This window comes from Bison bison, unplaced genomic scaffold, assembly GCF_000754665.1.
Source record: "Bison bison bison isolate TAMUID 2011002044 unplaced genomic scaffold, Bison_UMD1.0 scf7180017864286, whole genome shotgun sequence".
NCBI lineage: Eukaryota > Metazoa > Chordata > Mammalia > Artiodactyla > Bovidae > Bison > Bison bison.
Genome location: NW_011494858.1, coordinates 1,869,933 through 1,878,488, shown reverse-complemented (window position 1 = coordinate 1,878,488; position 8,556 = coordinate 1,869,933). Strand labels below are relative to the sequence as shown.

Here is an 8,556-nt window from a genome sequence, read left to right as displayed (position 1 = left end):
CTGTGCACATTCCACAGAGTATTTTGGTCATAATGATCCATCATTGTCGAAGGACCTTAGGTGTCATTAGCATTTTAATAGTTTCTGATCAGTTTCCACTTCCGAGGTGGCGCTGGTGAGAAAGAACATACCTTCCAATGAGGGAGACATAAGAGACCCAGGTTCAATCTCTGGGTCGGGAAGATCCCCTGGAGAAGGAAATGGCAACCCACTCCAGTATTCTTGCCTGGAGAATGCCATGGACAGGGGAGCCTGGCGGGCTACTGTCCTTTGGTCGCAGAGTTGGACAGGACTGAACGACGAAGTGCAGCATGTAGTTGATTAGCAGTGTTGTGATGCTGATTTCGGCAGCATGTGTACTAAAATTGGAACGATACAGAGAAGATTAGCCTGGCCCCTGTGCAAGGATAACTCACGAATTCGTGAAGCGTTCCATATTTTTAATATTATCCCCAATACCTGCCACCCCAGTCTTAGTTGGTGGTGGAAGAATGGTCTCAGAACTCTTTGACTCAATTGGCCATTTAAGTTTAAGAGTAAAAGCCTGGTTAATGATAACTGCATCGTAAAGCCTTCAGAAGGAAAGGAGTATGTTTTGTGGAACATTTGTTTTGTGTGTGGCAGTTTTAAGTCACTTGTTTTTAAAATCAGTACTTTTAAATGGAAACAACTTGACTGAAGGTCTGTCACAGAATTTGAGATCCATTTTAAAAAGCTTAGTGAGAAAACAAAATATTGTGTTAGTTTCAGGAGTACTACAACATGGTTCAGTTATGCATATACAAGTATCTATTCTTTTTCAAATTCTTCCCTCTTTTACTGTGTTTCGTAATACTGAGCAGAGTTCCCTGTGCTGCACAGTGGTCCTCAATGGTTATTAATTTTAAATATTGCTGATCCTCTTGCTGTGCATTGTATTTCCAGAATGTATAAAATTATTGCCTTCCCTTCACTTTAAATCACCTTGGAGAAGGAAATGACAACCTGCTCCAGTATTCTTGCCTGGGAAATTCCATGGACAGAAGAGCCTAGCGGGCTGCATACAGTCCATGAAGTCCCAAAGAATTGGACACGACTAGTTATGCGCACCGGAGAAGGCAATGGCACCCCACTCCAGTACTCTTGCCTGGAAAATCCCATGGATGGAGGAGCCTGGTGGGTTGCAGTCCATGGGGTCGCTAAGAGTCTGACACGACTGAGCAACTTCACTTTCACTTTTCACTTTCATGCATTGGAGAAGGAAGTGGCAACCCACTCCAGTGTTCTTGCCTGGGAAATTCCATGGACAGAAGAGCCTAGCGGGCTGCATACAGTCCATGAAGTCGCAAAGAATTGGACACGACTAGTTATGCGCACCAGAGAAGGCAATGGCACCCCACTCCAGTACTCTTGCCTGGAAAATCCCATGGATGGAGGAGCATGGTGGGTTGCAGTCCATGGGGTCGCTAAGAGTCTGACACGACTGAGCAACTTCACTTTCACTTTTCACTTTCATGCATTGGAGAAGGAAGTGGCAACCCACTCCAGTGTTCTTGCCTGGAGAATCCCAGGGACGGTGGAGTCTGGTGGGCTGCCGTCTATGGGGTCGCACAGAGTCGGACACGACTGAAGTGACTTAGCAGCAGCAGCAGCAGTTATGCGCGCACACACACACTTTAACTCAGAGAGCTATGGCCAGTCCCTGGGTCAGGCGCAGGGGTTCATGAGAAGGTGAGGAGAAGCCAGCACCCTTTGGGGGACTGCCTGGTGCCCAGGAACTGAGTGAGTGTGTGTGGTTGGTAACACACCCAGTGTGCACGTGACTCCTCCTCTTTCTTGCTGTGAGGCTGGATCACTGAGGTGGCGGGGAGGGGCAGAGCCTTCCAAAAGGGTGGCAGCAATTGGGGTAGAAGGCAGACAGCAGGTGTTGGGGCCCAAGGTCAGGTAAGAGGAGGGATGGATGGTGAAAATGGAAGAGCATTGGGTGGCCTGAAACTGCCCACCTTCCAGTCCTGCCAGGAGAATGGTCAAAGGAACCCCCTGCTTCCTCTTGGGAGGATGACACGGGGAGGGACATACTTAGGGAATCTCCAGGAGGGCGGTGTATCGTGTCTGTTTTCTTCACTGCTAAATCCCAGGTTGGCCCTGCTTTAATGAGGTCGGGGATGGACACAGGGAGCGAGACTGGAGCGGAGACACCGGAGGAGCAGGGCGGCCCTGGAACCTGCAGAGATGAAAGGACGGGCAGGTTAACCGGGGGCTGGAAGGTTTGGTGTTGGGCACGTAAAGTTGAGACTGCAGGGTCCAGCCGGCCAGCCCCTTCTGCTCATCACCAACCCGTCTCCTGGAGGCCAGGGTGCCTTCAGGAGGCTGTCTCCATTTCCAGTGGCCTGCAGGGCCCCCTCCTCTGTCGAGTCTGTCCCTTTGCATTTTCCATCTCATGCTTTATGCTTCAGCAGACTGGCCGCCTTAGTCTCTCACATTCCTCGATGTTTCACGCTGGCCTGCCCTTGCTTTGCCTTCACCCCACCCTCTGTCCCAGCCCCCTCCTCCTGGTTAGGTCATCCCCTTCTCTTTACACCGATGGCTCTGGTACAAACTCATTCATTCATTCCACGGACACTTATTGCTGCCTGTAAAGTGTCAGATGTGACTTCTGGGTGCTGCCACCTGCCCCCACCCCCCCAACCCTCCAGGCCACATAGGTGATCCTTCTGAGCACACCTTTGGATCTCTGTTCAGTCCAGCGTAATGATTTAAAGCACAGGCCTTGTATCCCACAGATATACAATTTGTGTATCTGCACTTCAATTTGTATATCTATGAAATGGGAATATACAACACCTTCCTTGGGGGAGCGGGCTTCAAGCCTAAAATGAAATTGCCCCTGGAATGCATTTAGCACAGCGCTTGGCCCACTCAGAGACAGGGAGGTGTCCTGAGGCTGCTTCTCTGTCTTGTAGCATCACAGGGTTGGGATTCCCTGACTGAGTCCCTTTCCTATGGGACCCAGGGGCTGGCTTCAAGAAGGAAATACTATTTAGCCAAGTCTGGAGCACAGAGGTGGTGTTAGGTGCGTGGGAAAGGGGAGAGTAGATTAGAGGCATGGAGAGTGAGGAGTATGAGATGAGTAGAAGCCAGCCAATGAAGGGTGTGGGACGCCAGGCCCCAGTTCTGGCCTTAATAACCAGGATTTGGTCCATCCATAGTGGGTCCTCATGATCAGCCGATTTGGGCTTAAGATCCGAGGCCTTCAGGCAAACTGAGAAAGGCAACCAATGTATTTGAGTGTCTAGAAAAGCATTTAGGATCTTGTGTGACATATGTGATCACTGAGGGGTGAAAGCGTTTGGGGAGTAGTAGTTTCAGCACTTCCAGAATACTCTGCCAAGAGGACCCGGGGCCAGGGGTGGGCAGGAGGGATTGGAGCTGCTTAAGTGGTGGAACCAGGAGGCAGGTTCGCTGTTTGTGGGATCAAGAGCTTCACTTTGCCTGAAACTCTGGGAGGACTTCCTAGGGCTTCCCAGGTGGCACCATGGTAAAGAATCCACCTGCCAATGCAGGAGACATAAGAGATGTGGGTTTGATCCTTAAGTCGGGAAGATCCCCTGGAGGAGGGCATGGCAACCCACTCCAGTATTCTTGCCTGGAGAATCCCATGGACAGAGGAGCCTGGTGGCCTACGGTCCACAGGGTCGTAAAGAGTTGGCCACGACTGAAGCAATTTAGAACGCAGGCACTGGGGGTGCTAGAATGGGTGGGTAGAGGCATTTTGATATGCCTGGGCTGTGACCTCCCCCCAAGCCAGCAAGGGCTACATTCTATGAGTAATAAAACATGCTAGCTGAAGTCTCCCATTATCTGCAATCTGTCCTCGCAGAAGATCCCATCCACTGCAGTCTTTTAAAGTGTCTTCTTTGCTCATGTTAAGTGGAAGAATTTGCTGGTGCACCCCACAGCAGGACTCTGTGTTCTAAATTTTCCTTACCGTCTGCTTCGCTTGCTGCTGCCAACTCCCCGTCTTTTGTGGCCTGGGTGACTGGTGCCCAGAGAAGAGTGTGTTGAGCTGAGTTGAGAGAAAAAAGCTGGTTTGGTTAGAAGAGTCTTATTTTGGATCCTGTGGCCAACGGCCAAAGTAATTTGACGTGCTTAATTTGATATTCCTGGCTGTCCACAACCTGAATTCAGCCCGTCTTTGTCCTGCTCTGCTGTTCCCTGACACATTGATCTACCAGCTGTTTCTTGCCTTTTCAGGCTCCCTCTTTAAATATCCAGAGAAGGAAATGCCAACCCACTCCAGTATTCTCGCCTGGAGAATTCTATGGACAAAGGAGCCTGGCAGGCTGCAGTCCATGGGGTCGCAAAGAGTCGGATACAACTGAGTGACTGTCACTCACTCACTCACTCTCTGAATATCCATAAGGGGAGGCCCCTGGCAGTAAAGAGATAAGTTGATTCTGGGCCTTTGTGTCCTAGTGTGTTTTCCAGACTGTATACATTTGGGAAGGTAGATTTGGGGAGGGAAGAAAAATTTGCCTTTAGGCAGCTGTACCTGCCTCCTGAGCTATTCTGAGTGAGCCACACTCTGTACCAGTGACTAGCTACTCCCTTTCCTCCAAACCTTCCTAGATTGCAGGGGCTTCTCTGACAGTTGCTGTGCCCTCCATGAAGCCTGCTCTGCTGGGCCTGGCCAGAAGTAATCATCCTGCTGCTCGCCCTCCCAGTGATGGGTCTCTACCTTTCCCCAATTTTCTTTCTCTTTAGATTATGATTTGTTGTTGTTCAGTCACTAAGTCATATCCAGCTCTTTGCAACCCTGTGGATTGCAGCATGACAGGCTTTCCTGTCCTTCACCATCTTCCAGAGTTTGCTCAAGCTCATGTTCGTTGAGTCAGTGATGCCATCCAACCGTCTCATCCTCTGGCACCCCCTTCTCCTCCTGTCTCAATAATTTTGAATTCCTTTTCCATTGGGAGAGGAGGGATACTCACTGGCTAGGATCCTGCTTTCATGGATCGTTATATCCCCTGAAGTGATTGCCACTGCTTCCTCTAACTCTTTTTCAGTCACTTATTTTCTTTTTACTTTTCTTTTCTTCAAATTTATAGAATTAATTTTTTTTAAATGAGTTTTCCATCCTAGTTCTAGGTTTCTGGTGTGTATTTTAGGAAGTGACTGAAGATGAAATCTGTAAAGATCATTTGCATTTCAAGTTTAATTCCTCATGTTACTGTCTAGTCTCTGAGGTCCCCTAGCCAAAAAACAAACAAAAAAACCGATTCTTAACCAGCACTGGCTGAGAAGCTGAAAGGCTGAGTAGAACTACAGATAGTCTCGTGATGCTGAGGAGATAAAAATGACAAGTTAAGGGCTTATTACAAAGGTGGAGAGATCCTGGAAATACCTCATGGTTATAAATACCCTGTTGCTTCACTCAGGAACCCTGAAGGACTGTATCCTAGGAGAAATGGCTTACTAAAAATAGGCCAACAGTTATAAAGACTGAAACCCAACCTCAAATTAGCTGACCAGAATAGACCAAGTTTACAAAGATTGAAACCAAGCCTTGAATCAGCTCAGCCGCTGATTGGATTAAGATAATCTGTTCCTGATCTAGTTGCCTGCCACAAACTGAAGAAAATCATGTAACAACATCTAGCTCCTTTGCAGTTTTAAATATATTTATATAAAACATTCATCATTTAGCTAAAGAAATACCAGGCATATAAACAGGCAGGATCAAGAGAAGAAAAAGACACTCAAAACAGACCCACAGGTGATACATATACTCTAATTATCTGATAGACATTAATGTCAGTGATTAATAGATTCAAGAAAGAAAATGACAAGATGGAGAGTTTCATCAGAGAACTGGAATCTACTTATATATAAAAATCAGATAGAAATCCTAGAACTGAAATAGTTAGTGATATTAAGCATGCCTGTGTACTAAGTTGCTTCAGTCATGCCTGACTGTGACCCGTGGACTGTAGCCCACCAGGCTCTACTGTCCATGGGGCTCTCCACTGGTGGGTTTAAACAGTGGCATAGAAGCAGTTGTACGGAGATTTAGTGATCTACAAGAGCAGATAAGTGAATAGAAATATCCTGCCTAAAACAGGGAGAGAAAAAAAGATGAAAAATAAAGGAAATATCCACCAAAGCTAAATGATACATAATGAAAAGGCCTAACACACATGTAATTGAAATCCCAGAAAAATAATGGAAGAAGCAAAATTCCAGGAGATACTAACAGAATTTTCTGAAAACAATGAAATATACCAAGCCACAAACTAAAGTAGCACTGTAAACCCCAAGCAAGAGAATATAAAGAAAAAAGAAATTTGTCGGTAATATTTCTGAAAACCAAAGACAGAAATGAAATCTGAAAGCAGTCCAAGCAAAAAGACATAATTACCTTCAAAGAAAGAACAGGAAGACTGACAACTGAGTCCTTAACTGTAATGATGGACTCCAGAAAGCAAATATGTCTTGAAACTGTTGAAATGTTTCTATCTAGATTTCCCTCACAGATTTCACAAAGATTTCCCTCTAGATTTCAGAAAGGTGAAGTAAAATCATTTCTAGACAAGTAGAGACTGAATTTATTGCCAGCAGATGCACTCTAAAAATAGTAAAAGGAGTTCTTCAGAAAGAGGCATATGACCCCAGATAGAGGCATGGATATGTAGAAGGGAATGGAAATCAGTGGATAAGGTAAATACATGAGTAAATCTAAATGAACTGCTGACTGTACAGATGTCTCATGGGATTAAAGTACATGTAAAAACAAAATATACAACAAGGAACAGTAGAAAAGAATGAGGGAGATAAATGGAATTAAAGTGTTTTAAAACTCTTATCTTCTGGAAAATGGGAAAGTGTTAGTCAATTATAAGTCAATGATGTTGTTTACATGATACCCTTAAAATAACAGTAAAAGAATATAAAGTTAACCTAGTAAGTAGAGAAGGAAATATTTAAAAATACAAGATTAACCTAGAAGAAGTTGAAAATTGAAATAATTGAGAGAAGAAGGGACATTAAACATAAAGGACAAATAGAAAGCAAACAGAACATAGATTTAAATCCAGATCTATCAGTAATTATAGTAAATGAAAATGGACTAAATATTCCAATTAAAACTCTTTAGTTGTGAAACTTATTTTTAAAAAATGCAGCAAAATCCAATTAGATGCTACTTGCAAAAAGATGTTAAATATAGAAATACAGGAAAACTGATAGTAACTGAAGGTAAGAAAGATATACCAAGCAAAAAAGGTAATATTGGAAATGACACAACGTATGCCGTAAGATAGACTTCCCAGGTGGCTCAGTGGTAAAGAATCCACCTGCCAATGCAGGAGATGCAAGTTTGATCCCTGGGTCAGGAAAATCCCCAGAGGAGGAAGTGGCAATCCACTCCAGTATTCTTGCCTGGAGAATTCCATGGACAGAGGAACCTGTTGGGCAACAGTCCATGGGATTGCAAGGAGTTGAACACAACTTAGTGAGCGTGGACTTCCCTGGTGGCTCAGACGGTAAAGCGTCTGCCTATAATGCGGGAGACCTGGGTTCAATCCCTGGATCAGGAAGATCTCCTGGAGAAGCGAATGGCAACCCACTCCAGTATTCTTGGACTTCTGGTGGCTCAGACGGTAAATCGTCTGTCTACAATGCAGGAGACCTGGGTTCAATCCCTGGGTTGGGAATCCCCTGGAGAAGGAAATGCAATCCACTCCAGGACTATTGCCTAGAAAATCCCATGGACAGAGGAGCCTGGTAGGCTACAGTCCATGGGGTCGCAGAGTTGGACACGACTGAGCAACTTCACTTTAGTGAGTATGAGACTTTAAGTCAGAAAACATTTGTAGTTAAAAAGAGGGCAATTCATCAGGGAGATACCAGAAAACCTATTTGTTTGCATCTAGTTATAGAATGTATAAAATTGCAAGAAAAAATAGACAAATTTATAATTAGAGTGGGTTTTAGCATACTGTTAGTAACTGATTGCAGAAGCTGACAAAAAAATCTGTACAGCTATAGAAGATTGGAATCAGTTCAGCTGCTTGGTCATGTCTGACTCTTTGCGACCCCGTAGATTGCAGCAAGCCAGGCTTCTCTGTCCATCACCAAATCCCGGAGCTTACTCAGACTCATGTCCATCGAGTCAGTGATGCCATCCAACCATCTCATCCTTTGTCATCCCCTTCTCCTCCTGCCTTCAATCTTTCCCAGCGTCAGGGTCTTTTCCAATGAGTCAGTTCTTCACATCAGGTGGCCAAAGTATTGGAGTTTAAGCTTCAACATCTAGTCCTTCCAATGAATATTCAGGACGGATTTCCTTTAGGATTGACTGGTTGGGTCTCCTTGCAGTCCAAGGGACTGTGAACAGTCTTCTCCAACACTACAGTTCAAAAGCGTCAATTCTTTGGCACTTAGCTTTCTTTATAGTCCAACTCTCTCATCCGTACATGTCTACTGGAAAACCATAGCTTTGACTATGTTGGCAAAGTAATGTCTCTGCTTTTCAGTATGCTGTCTAGGTTGGTCATAGCTTTTCTTCCAAGGAGCAAG

The 8,556-nt window shown here is 45.2% G+C and overlaps 1 long non-coding RNA gene across 2 annotated transcripts; it reads right to left on the bottom strand.

The window, feature by feature from the left end:
- Positions 1 to 253: 253 nt before the first annotated feature.
- On the bottom strand, positions 254 to 6,550 carry LOC104995764. 2 transcript variants are annotated; one of them, XR_826084.1, is made up of 4 exons: positions 6,398 to 6,550; positions 3,968 to 4,045; positions 2,059 to 2,203; positions 254 to 359 (listed from the first exon to the last, which is right to left on the bottom strand). It is a non-coding gene; the product is annotated as an uncharacterized LOC104995764 (long non-coding RNA). The 2 variants fall into 2 exon arrangements; XR_826083.1 differs by lacking the exon at positions 254 to 359 and having other exon boundaries at positions 1,825 to 2,203.
- Positions 6,551 to 8,556: the final 2,006 nt, after the last annotated feature.